This window comes from Erinaceus europaeus, chromosome 1 (genome assembly GCF_950295315.1).
Source record: "Erinaceus europaeus chromosome 1, mEriEur2.1, whole genome shotgun sequence".
NCBI classification, from domain to species: Eukaryota; Metazoa; Chordata; class Mammalia; order Eulipotyphla; family Erinaceidae; genus Erinaceus; species Erinaceus europaeus.
This window is the reverse complement of record NC_080162.1, coordinates 175,314,427-175,327,062: the sequence shown is the minus strand read 5'-3', so window position 1 is coordinate 175,327,062 and position 12,636 is coordinate 175,314,427. Positions and strand designations below refer to the sequence as shown.

Sequence of the window (12,636 nt, the reverse complement as noted above, 5' to 3'; positions counted from 1 at the left end):
ATGGGAAACGTATATAAATACCCATAACAAATATTTTTAAATGTGTTGTGTAGCAGCCGTTAATAAATTTTAAATTTATGCTTTCATTATTCCATGCAGTAGTTTCTTCCATGATCTCTCAGTTACCAGTTTTATGCCCCCCATACACACACATTTAACAATCTCAGCCAGAACAATTTTTCAACATACACATATAATCCTAGAACCCTTTGCTTAAAAACCTTGAGTAAACCTCTTTTGATCAGAGTGGACCTTAAACTTTTTAAGAACCTTTTTCAGATGTGCCTGCCCCATTTAGACATTTCCATTTATTTTTTTTTTATATCTTTCTCCCGTAGATGCTTACTTTGTAGAATTCCAAATGTGCCATACAGTTTTCTGTCTCTTTTCCTTTGCTCACACTGTTCTTTTGGTGGAAAATATCTTGAACAACATAAATGTAATTTCCTTTTTTCCCCCTTTTATATTTGCCAGTTTGAGAGGTTGGCAGAGAGTGGAGTGCTGGAACTGAAAAGGCATATGAGTATCACAAACTGAGAAAGAGTAAGAAAAAATGACATTTATTTTTTTCTGGGCCAAGACTCAGAGAAGTTTATATATAATTCATTTATTTCTTCTCATACTTCATTAGTTATGGAGGACATAGTTTTCGATGGAATAGCTCTAAATTGATATCTAAATTCTGAAGTGACTTTCTTAAATTGTCTCCCACCCCATGTCACATGAATGAGAAATCAATGAATACAGTGCTGCAATACTAACAGAAGCTAACATAAGAACACTATTACATGACTACTTTCACTTTTCATTTTTATCATATTTAGTGAATTTGAGTTTTCACCCATTTCCTCAACACTTATAAGTATCTGCTTTTTTTTTTTTAGTGAAATTTTTGTTTATTCCCTTGCCTATTTTTCTACTAGACTACTCATTATAAAATATCTCCATAAATTAAGGTACGCTAATGATTTACTGTCATTTGTGCTGAGATCATTTTCCAGTATATTGTCTTTTGATTTTATGATATGTTTTCATGTTTAAAAGATTTAAAATAGGATAGCGTAATGTATATATTTTAAGTTGGTTTTCTCATTGTAAGGAAACTATTTTTACTGATATCTTATTAACTTGTAATAATTTCTTAGATTAAGGCATATAAAGTGATTTAGAATATGTGCACATGCCAAATAATTGCTGCAGTAAGTTTATTTGACAAACATCAAACTCAAATAGCTACATTTTTTTTTCTTTTAAGAACTTTTGAAGTCTATACTTTGAACTGGATTATGGTAGTTAATGGGGTTAGGAGAGGCAGACTTTGGTGGTGGATGTGGTATGAGACTACACTCTTAGGGCTGGATGGTGGAGCACATGGTAGAGCACATACATTATAGTGTGAAAGGATTTAGGTTCAACTTCCTGCCCACTCCCACCCTCCCACCCTCTGTACCTGTAGGGTGCAAACTTCACAAGTGGTGAAGCATGGTTGCAAGTGTCTCTCTTTCTTGCTGCCTCTCTGTCTCCCCATTCCATCTCAATTTCTCTCTGCTTCTATGCAATAAATAAATACATACACCATTTAAAATAAAAGAAACTGTACTCCTGAAGTCATATATCTGGCAAACCAATATTAAATACTCAACGTTGTAGTGTTAACTATAGTCCCCTTGCTGTATATTATATCCACAGTGATTGACTTATCAGTAGAAATGAATTAATTTTGATCACCTTCCCTCTTTCTCAACCTTTATTATTTTTTAAAGATTTTTAATATTTATTTATTTATTTTCTCTTTTGTTGCCCTTGTTGTTTTTCATTGTTGTTGTAGTTATTATTGTTATTGTTACTGATGTCATTGTTAGGACAGAGAGAAATGGAGAGAAGAGGGGAAGACAGAAAGGGGGAGAGAAAGATAGACACCTGCAGACCTGCTTTACCACCTGTGAAGTGACTCCCCAGCAGGTGGGGAGCCTGGGGCTCGAACTGGGATCTTTCCTCTGGTCCTTGTGTTTTGTGCCATGTGTGCTTAATCCGCTCCCTATTATTTTTTATTTTTATTGGTAAAACGTTTGTAGTAGCGTTTAAGAGTACATCATCTCGTGTCCTCAAAATATGTGCTGCCTTTTCCATTACCAAAATGCCATATCCCTCTCCCACAAGGCACAGTAGCCCCAATCCCATATAGTAAAATTCAGTTCTCTACCCGTATACATATAGATGTTCCTTTCTTAAAACAAATGTTTAGAAGGAACCACAAGTTCTATTAAGAATCTACGAATCTTAGATTCTACAAATAACAATAAGAAATGTACTTGAGTGATAGTGGTAGGATTAGAGTGGTATGGTTAGTGTATTCAAAGTGTGTGCAGGAAAGAGAGTATATCTAACCTTATGTGGCGCTTAGGCAAAGGCAGTTTTATCCACATTTCACAGCCTTCTACTGTCTTTTTTTAAATTATCTTTATTTATTTATTGGATAGAGACAGGCAGAAATCGAGAGGGAAGGGGGAGAGACAGAGAGGGTGAGAGACAGAGACACACCTATAGCACTGCTTCACCACTTGTGAAGCTTTCCCCCTGCAGGTGGGGACTGTGGGGCTCCAACTGGGTCCTTGCGCACTGTAACCTGTGAGCTCAACCAGGTACACCACCAACCGGCCCCGCCTTCTACTGTCTGAATAGTGGGTCTTAATCTTTCCTGTGATGAAACTCTTCACTGTCTAAAATTGCAAAGAATTTGTATAGTTTTTTTTTTTTTTAAATAAGACAGTTCTCGAAGAAAAGGAAATACATAAGTTTATAAGTATATAAGTCTATAAACACTTCCCAGTCATAGCAACCACATTATTTTTGTTCTGCATTTGTAGAAATATCAGCTCATACAGTGTCTGCTTAAAATATTCCAGTCCACTATAATATCCCAGGAAGCTGTGATTGAAGCTCTATATGTAGTTGGTCTTAAGTTTAATACAAGAAAGAACAAAAGAGAATATTGCATTTATTGTCTCAGTTATTGATTTTGGAAAAGGCTTATGCCTGAACATCTCAAAGTTATGAAAAAAGATGTATCAGAGATAAATCTCCCAAATATTCACTAAGGTAACAATTATGAATTTCTCAAGACATAAACCAGTTTCTTAAGTAAGCTGGTCTCATTTCTACAATTTGACATCTTTGGAGGTAAGTTTGTATGCCACACATGTCAAAGAATTATCATTCTTTGTTACAAATTGATACTTATACATTAATATCTAGTTGCATTCTATCCATCTACTATTATTGGGTATCCTAAATATGTCTGGCGTCTACAGAAAATTACCATAGATTACTATGGTGTAATTTATGTTTGTAGCCTCCAAACTACACCAGATAAGCTAATCAATTTTACCAGAGGTCACAGAATAGAATGACATACAGGTTAAATCATGATACATTTGAGTTTTCTTAAATAAGTTTAAAATAGGCTTTCATAATCAAAAGAGAAGAGTGGGGTCAGTTAACCAGCTGAGGTTATTAAATAAGCAGGGTGAAACAGTAACAACAAACAACAACAAAACATCACAACCTAATCTTGAGTTTCAACAAAAGATCCAGATATTTAGAATTGTATTGATGGTCTCAATTTTGATTTAAGTATTTTTTTCCTCTGGAAAAGTACCTTGCTAAAGATAAGGGGAAGAAGACCTATAGAATAAAGAAGGAACTGGGCAGATGGTACGATGTTTATACAAAAAGATTTTCGTGCTTGATACCCTGAGGTGTCAGGTTCAGTTCCAAACACCACTAAAAATAAGTCAGAGTTCAGTGGTGGTTTGGTAAAAATAAATAGTTAAATGAGTAAACAGTAAGATGCTAAACAAAAGATGAATGCTATTATTCTTGATATTAATAGAAAGGTTACTCTGAAGGTACACCATTTTTATTATAAATTCCATTCATAGTAATGAGTTACTCAGATTCATTTATTAACTCATATAATTATTTACTGACTTGCTATATACCAGTTGTAGTTTAGACAATAGGGTTAAAACAGCAATTAAGAAACTAGTAAATATTTCTGACTTTATATATAGACTTTCCATTTTTGGCTGCAGAGAAGCAGTAAACATAATACATGATTAAACTGCTTGGTGATAAGAAGATTGACTATGATTTTTGAAGAAATATCAAACCAAATAAGGAGTTTAAGGACTATCCAGAGAGTTAGGGGTTACAAGAAAGTCAGAGCCTTCACTGTTTAGGTAATGTCTAAGTATAATGAGCCTATAGATATTTGGGAAAAACACAAAAGAATACTTTTGTATTAAGAAGAGATCAGATTCAGGAGCCGAGCGGTGGCACAGCGGGTTAAACGCACGTGGCGCGAAGCACAAGGACCCGCTAAAGCTCTGGGCTTGATCACCTGCCTCCCCACCTGCCTCCCCACCTGCCGGGGGGCGGGGGTCACTTCACAGGTGGTGAAGCAGGTCTACAGGTGTCTTTCTCTCCCCCTCTCTGTCTTGCCTTCTCTCGCTTTCTCTCTGTCTTATCCAACAACAATGACAATAAACAACAAGGGCAACAAAAGGGAGAAAAATAATTATCTTTAAAAAAAAAAAGAGATCAGATTTTAGAACTATTTTCAAGGTAAGTCATCAAGATTTGTTAACAGATTGGACATAGCTTGTAAGAAAAGCAAGTACAAAGTCTCAGGTATAAAATGGATCCTCTTTTCTTCCAGTGATTTTTTTTAATCCATTATAACTGAAGCTAAGGAACATGGAGGGAGAGAAATACACTGGGAGGTCAGAGAGGTCATGGTGAGGCTAGATATGTGGAGCTTTGTAGGCAATTTAAATAATTTGGCTTTTGATATAAAGGGAAGATTTATTTGCAAGACTGTATAAATATATTTATTCTGCATGTATGTTCTTAAGCAGGAGTGTTCTATACAACCTACAATTTAAAATGATCATTTTTCATCTTGTTGAAAGTACAGACTGGAGTGGGTTAAAAGTAAAAGCAGGAAAACCAGTTTGCAGGATGTTGTAATAATCCAGGGAGGAGAAGTTAATGGTTTAGTCCAGGGTGTTAGGGAGAGGTTAGATCCTATATTAAAATAGAAAGCTGAGTCATCAGAATTTGTTTACAGACTAGATGCAGGCTATGAAATAAAGAAAAGAATCAATATAAACCCAGGGTTTCTGATCTGAGCATTTGAATGAATATCAATGAGGAAATGAAGAGCAGCGCTTGGGAGAAAAGAAAATATCTGTTTTGAATATGTTGACCTTATTTGTTAAATGTATATATGTGCATGAATATAAAATTCAGAGAATTGTGAACCGCTGCGACAAATTCAAGTGTTGTCCCCGACAAAGTGATATTGAAAGCCATGAATTATTATAAAGATTACCAAGTGCAAGGAATGTGATTAGAAGTGGGATGGAGGAACTGTGAAGCATTTAAGTATTACACATAAATTCCTGAGAAGAGGGAAGGTGGTAAAGGAGGAAACTGAGTAGAAATAAGCAGTCAACAGGGAAGAAAAGCCAGAGCACATCTTGGAAAATGAAGCAAGGAACCACTTAAAGTGTGTCTACTTGGTCTATGAATTAGTAAACTGGATGTCAGTGGAGACGTTGAAGTCTGTAGTTGTGCTGAGTGGAAAGGCAGGAGAAGGAAATAAACTGGAGAAGACATACTCAGGAAACCGAGCTGTGAAGTGGAATCGTTGAGAGATGTGGCTACAAAAGTTGAATATGTGTGCTCTTTCCAATAAACCTAACTTACAAAATAAATAAATAAATAAATAAAACTGCTTAAATACTAGTGGAAATGATGGAGTACTGAGGACAAAATTGATGTATGGAAGAATTTGAAAACCTGTAGTCCTGAATAGGCTATTTTGAACATGATTTGATACTTAAGACAGGAGTAAACTCAGGTGAAGGACTTGGGCAATTTATCAATATAACAGGGAAAAGAGTGTATGGGAATGTATTACAATGCTCAAGGACCTGGGTTCGAGTCTCCGGTCCCCACCTGCTGGGGGAAAGCTTTGTGAGTGGTGAAGCAGTGCTGCAGGTGTCTCTCTGTCTGCATCCCTCTCTTATCACCCCCTTCCCTCTTGATTTCTGACGGTCTCTGTCCAATAAATAAAGATTAAAAAAAATAAAAAGAAAAAAGAAACCGGAGTAGGAGTAATAGGATAGTAGGAATCTGAGTGTTCCTTCTGATCGCCCTCATCTTTGTAGCAAAGTGGGAAGCAAAGTCAGCTGACAGTGATGACAAGAGTTGCTGGAGACTGCGGAAAGGAAACATTTATGAAAAGTCATTTAGGACAGTGGATTAGATAATCATAACTGGTGTATGTTCTGGGAGCTGGCTGTTCTAAGCATCATAATATCAGGTATTAAATAATAGTACTTTTAGAAATTTGACATAGGCTTTTCTTCTCTACTGCCTCAAATTTATGAGATTAGAGTTATAACTATTTTTTTCCTAGTATAAACTGCACTGCTTCTTTCCCTTTGCAATTTTACTTTCTGTCCTAGGCACTGATAGATTATACTTTGTAACTTTGTAATTCTGTCAGCCTATTAGCAGTTTATGTTGACATTAGTGGCTGTATTTGATTAAACTAGAACTTCTGAGGAATTTTTAAAGAAAAATACATTTGTTTCTGAATTTAATTTGGGGATTAGGACTATCAGAATGTTCTTATAAATCAATCTAGCTGTTTTCTTAATATAGGAATAAGCAGCATCTGAGTATAAAACTTTAATTGTTTTATGAGTTTTATGAGCTGACAAGAGGACATGCGTTTTTGAAAATGGATTATGTCCTCTTTATTGGTTTCTATTTTTAAAGGAATAGGAAGGAGAAAGAGGAATGGGGCAGTGACACGTCCAGTAGAGAACAAATATTACCATGTGCAAGGACCTGGGTTTAAACCACTAGTCCCCACTTACAGGGGGAGAGTTTTATAAGCAGTGAAGCAGGGCTATAGGTGTCTCTGTTTCTCTCTATATATATGTATCTGGTTTCTCTCTCACTTTCTGTTCCTAACTAATAAAATAAAAATTCATTTAAAAAGGAAGAAGATAAGATAGAAGCCATAAGAAGGGTGGTTATTTCCATGTTGTTCCTGATGGATATAGCCAGAGACCGTGCTGAGAGGGATCTGTTAGAGGTCTAGGCCCATCATGTCTGTGTGGGAATCTCAGGACTCCCTGACTAGGGCCCCAGGTGATGGGGTGGCCTAGTAGTGACCAAAGAGTCATCATCAAAGTATGCCAGTCTCCTGTCCTTATTCAGCTTTTGGAGTCCGTACTTTGTCTGACAAGGTTAGCTTTGGAGTGATTGAGGGAAGTATAATAGGAAGTAGGTGAGGAGGGTATCTAGGTCTAAGTAGAGACTGTTTCATGAAGTACTTTAAGGTTTCTTTTTAGGTCTTTCTCTTGCTTGCTTTATTTATTGACTCACTGATAACTTGTGAACTTTTGCTTTAAGGTATATATTTTTCCCCTAACTTACGGATACCCGTATGCCCTATCTCATGGGCCCTGGTCTATATCTAGGTTTTGAGGTTTTGTTAATAAGTTAACACCTGAAATGAATGTTAAGAAGTGAACCACCTGAAATGGAATTAAGGAATCCTATGAGCTAGGAAAGGTCCCACCAGAGTAATGAGGCTGAAGGGTTGACATTCCACATTGATGTCTCTGGACACATTCTTAAGTATAACATGCTGACGTGGTACTGGTTGCATTGATTAGTTTGGGATCAGCAGGTGCAGTATCAATTGGTATGAACTGAAAGAAGCATGCAGGAAAGTGAGCCCCACCCTAGAGGTTCCAGGCCTGGGAGAAATAGGGTTTTATGAAGAAAGGGGAAAGTTCCTGCTGTCTAAGGATTTAAGAAGGTAATTAATAGTTATTGCTATATCCAGATTATTTGGCAGTTGGGTTAACTTTGAAAATCCCTTTGTTGGTATTTTCTGTATTATACAAGACCTCACCATAATTTATGTCTTTTTATGCTATTTATATACATCTGAATCTTATAAAGTAAAGCCACCAATTGTTTCTGTTCTCGTTGATCTAAGCTTTTGGAAGATTTAATATTTCAAAGAACAAGTCATTATTAGAAATGTATTAACAATTTGAGCCTACTGTTAAAACTCAGTATGATTACCAAATTGAAGTTTTAAGTGCTTATATTGAAGGAGCATATACCTAGAGCTATGTTCTATGCATCAAAAAGTTTGAGACATTCAATCCATTTTCCCCTCATATTAATTAGTTATTTGTGAGACTATAAGTTATTAAGAATGTGTATTGCCACCATTCCCACTTCCAAAGGTCTGTGTCCCCTCAAAAACAAGACCTATTTAATAAATTTTGAATGCTTATTAAGAGCATAGTACAATTATTTTTATTTAATAATCTGAATAATCTTAGTGTATTTTAATAATACCTTTTGCTATTTCTGAAAGATATCATTTCTAGAACAATATAGTGTTAAGAACAAAAGTTGTTGACTATTAATATGGTTCTAAGATCATATTAAAGGTTGGCATTAAATAAAAAATAAAGACTGCTGTAAGTACTGGTGGTGGGTCCAAGCTCAATCTGCCCTAATATGTGTTAAAGTATTTTACTGAGCACTGTGAGCCAAAGAAATAACTAAGATGGACTTTTAGCTTTGACACCTACATCTGGGATTTGCAAGATATCTTCCACTTTGCATGTAAACTCTGCAAACGAGGGAAAAAGAATAGGAAAGCTTCCAATGGAGGGTATGGGATACGGAATTCCGGTGGTGGGCTTTGTGTGAAATTATACCCCTCTTATCCTACAGTCCTGTCAATCATTATTAAGTCAATAATTTTTTTTCTTTTATAGACAATGTCAAAGTCTATAAGGTTTCTTTATCCTGCCCTTTTGCCCAAAAGTCATCATCCCTGCCTACAATCTATTTGCTTGCTGCTCTTTCTTTTGTCAATTAAATACCTATCAAATTGTTTCCTTTTTGTAATTTTTATTGGGGTGTTAATGGCATATAGTGCAGTCATTGACACATGAGCATAACTCCTCACCTTCCTGTGACAGTTCTTTGCAAAACAATCTCACACACAATTTAGGTCTTTTCATATCACCATGTACCAGGCCACAAGGTTTTCTTCAGCCCCTTTATGTCCCTCCTTTCTCAGAGGGCTTTTCTTTGATACAATATACCATGCCCAGTATAAGTTTAACTATGTTCTCCCTATCTCTATTTATGAAGATCTACCTATAAGTGATGTCATTTGTTATTTGTCTTCTTTTTGTCTAATCTCACTTAACATGATGTCTTCAAGTTCCACCCAAGATAACCCAAAGAAGACGACTTCATCATTTTTAACAGCTGAGTAGTATTCCAAAGTATATATATATATATGTATATATATAAAGTATATATATATGATAGGTATATATATATATATATATATATATATATATCACTTATTTGCAGTTGGACATTTGAGTTGCTACCAAATTTTAACTACTAGAAATTGTGCTGCTATGAACATAGGTGTACACAGTCCTCTTCTGACAAGTGCTTTTCCTTTCTTTGGGTAAATCTCATGAAAGAAATTGCTGGGTAACAGGGGAGGCCCATTACTAGTGTTCTGAGAAATCTCCAGATTGCTTTCCACAAGGGTTGGCTCTATTTACATTAACACCAGCAGTGTAGAAGTGTCTCATTTTCTCCACATCCTCTCCAACATTTGTTATTACTGTCCTTTCTAAGGTATGACATTCTCACAGGTGTAAAGTAGTATCTCATTATTGCCTTTATTTGCATATTTCTGATATCAGTGGCTTTGAGCACTTTCTCATGTGCCTGCTGGCCTTCTGGATTTCTTCCTCTGTATGTCTATGTCCATGTCCTCACCCCATTTTCTATGTGTGTGTGTGTGTGTGTGTGTGTGTGTGTGTGTGATAAGTTTACTGAGTTCTTTCTGTATTTTGGTTATTAATTCTTCATATGAAGTATGTTGTATAAAAATCTTCTGCCACTCTGTCAGGTGTCTTTCTATTTGGGTGATGGTAATCTTTGTTGTACAGAAACTTTTCAGTTTGATGTAGTCTCATTGATTTGTTTTTTTATGTTTTAGTTGCTGTTGGGCTTGAGTCTTTGAACATGTTATTGAAGCATAGATTATGCAGTGTTCTGCCAGTGATTTCTTCTATATCTGATAGTTTCTTTTCTGTACACATCTTTGATCCCCTTGGAATTGACTTTTGTGGAATGTGGTGGTCCAAATTCATTTGTTTGCATATTTCAGTCCAATTGTCCCAGCACCATTTGTTGAATAAGCTCTCCTTTCTCCATTTAATGTTTCGGTCACACTTGTCAAAAATTAGTTGTTCATAGGTTTATGTGGGGGGCTTTATTTATGTGCTTTGAATTCTGTTCCACTGGTCTGTGTGTCTGTTTTGATGCCAGATCAGGCAGTTTTGATTATAATGGTTCTGTAGGTTTGAGTTGCTGAAGTGTGATGATTCCAGTCTTACTATTATTAATCAAGATTGCTTTGAAATAAAAGATTTTCTGGTTCTAGATAAATCTTTTTAACTTTTTTCTATTCCTTTAAAAATATTTGTACCTTGATGAGGCTTGCATTAAATCTGTTTATGGCTCTGATTAGGATGGTCATTTTGACTATGTGAATGCTTCCTATCTACCCAAATGCATGAGAGAGCATTCCATTTTTTTTTTTGCTTCCAGGCTTATTTCTGGGGCTGGGTGCCTGCACTATGAATACACTGCTCCTGGAAGCCATTTTCCCCATTTTTGTTGCCCTTGTTATTGGATAGGACAGAGAGAAATTGAGAGAGGAGGGGAGAACAGAGATATGGAGAGAAAGAAGAAAGATAGATACTTGCAGACCTGTTTCAATGCTTGTGAAGAGACTTCCCTGTGGGTGGGAAGCTGGGGGCTTGAACCAAGATTACACAGGTCCTTGAGCTTCACATCATGTACTCTTAGCCTTCTGCACCACTGCTGGGCCCCCACATCCCATGTCTTTGTATCTCTTTTTACTTTCTTGAAAAGTGACTCATAATTTTGAGTGTACAAGTCTTTAACTTCATTTGTTAACTTTATTCCTAAACATTTGATGGTTTTTCTTCTGTAGTAAAAGGGATTGATTTCTGGATTTGTTTCTCTTTTAGTTTAGTGTTTGCATAAAGGAATGCCACTGGTTTTACTAAGTTGATTTTTGTAGCCTTCCACTTTACAATATTGTCCAATAATTTCTATAGAAAATAAAGCCTTTTTTCCCCTGGAATCTGGAGGCATTTAAAGTCAAAGCTTCTCTTAGGTTATGGAAACTTCAGTAATGGCCAGCCGTTTCCCCTTTGCTTGTTTTGCTGCCACAGTTTTTTATGTACCTAAATAACCTGCGATGTAATAAAACTGCCAGAGTCGTTAGACCCCCAACAAAAGCCCATAGAAGTCTTTACCTCTTTGATTACTATACAGATAAAATTTGAAAAAAAAAGAATAAGAATGGTAAATCTTAAAAAACCTAGAGAATTGAACCAAGAGTTTTTCACTGCTCATATATTTCCTTTTCTTCAGCATTTCCTGAAATTGACAGGCAACTTGGATTCACACACCTTACTAGGCTGGTTCATTTCCTTTGCCAAGACCATAGTGTAAGTGTACTTTCATTAGGAAGTACATCACATATTGTCTGATTTTCATTTTAGCATTAACTGATGCTTAACACATATATCCATTAGATCATCAGAGATCCTGAAAAGTTAATATTCAGATTTTATTTTGTGTTTATTCAATAAGAAATAATTTTACAAAGATATTTTTGCAAACCTATTTTTAACTCAGAGGCATAGCAAGGGCAAAAAGTATGAGTAAATTCTCTACCTCTTTTATTTAAAAACTTAAAAATAGGGGGCCTGGCTGTGGCACACCAAGTTAAGCTCACATAATACAAAATGCAAAGCCCCGCACAAGGATCCCAGTTTAAGCCTCCAGCTCCCCACTTGCAGGGGGTTTGCTTCACAAGTGGTGAAGCAGGTCTGCAGGTGCCTGTCTCTCACCCTATCTTCCCCTCCCTTCTCAATTTCTCTCTGTACTATCCAAAAAATGAAAAAAAAAAAAAGGCCACCAGAATCAGTGGATTCTCAGTGCAGGCATAACCCTGGAGGAAAAAAAAATTATTGTGGTAAAAATAATTCTCTATGAGACATAGCCTCTTAACAGACATTTAAGTGTACTGTACAGTATGGCTATCCATAAGGACTATAATGTAGCAGAGTTCCAGAATAAGTCAGTTATAGAAGGCAAATACTCTATGGTTCTACCATGTTTTAAAAATATTTTTATTATTTGTTGGATTGAAATAGAGAGAGACACTGAGGGGAAAGGGGGAGACAGAGACAAAGACAAGAAAGACAACTACAGTATTGCTTTACCACTTGTGAAGTTTTCCCCCCTGTGGGTGAAGACCAGGGACCTAAACCCGGTTTCTTGTGCATTGGACATGTGGACTCAACCAGATGTGCCACAGCTTAGCTCCACCATATATGTTTCTAATAACGTTAATTTTATTCTTTATTACATATTTGATAATGACTTACA

At 36.1% G+C, this 12,636-nt stretch overlaps 1 long non-coding RNA gene across 3 annotated transcripts in view; it reads left to right on the top strand.

Annotated features, from left to right (window-relative positions):
* Window positions 1-12,636, top strand: part of LOC132540893 (uncharacterized) — a 64,454-nt gene that overhangs the window by 25,832 nt on the left and 25,986 nt on the right. The gene's annotated exons all lie outside the window — the stretch shown is intronic.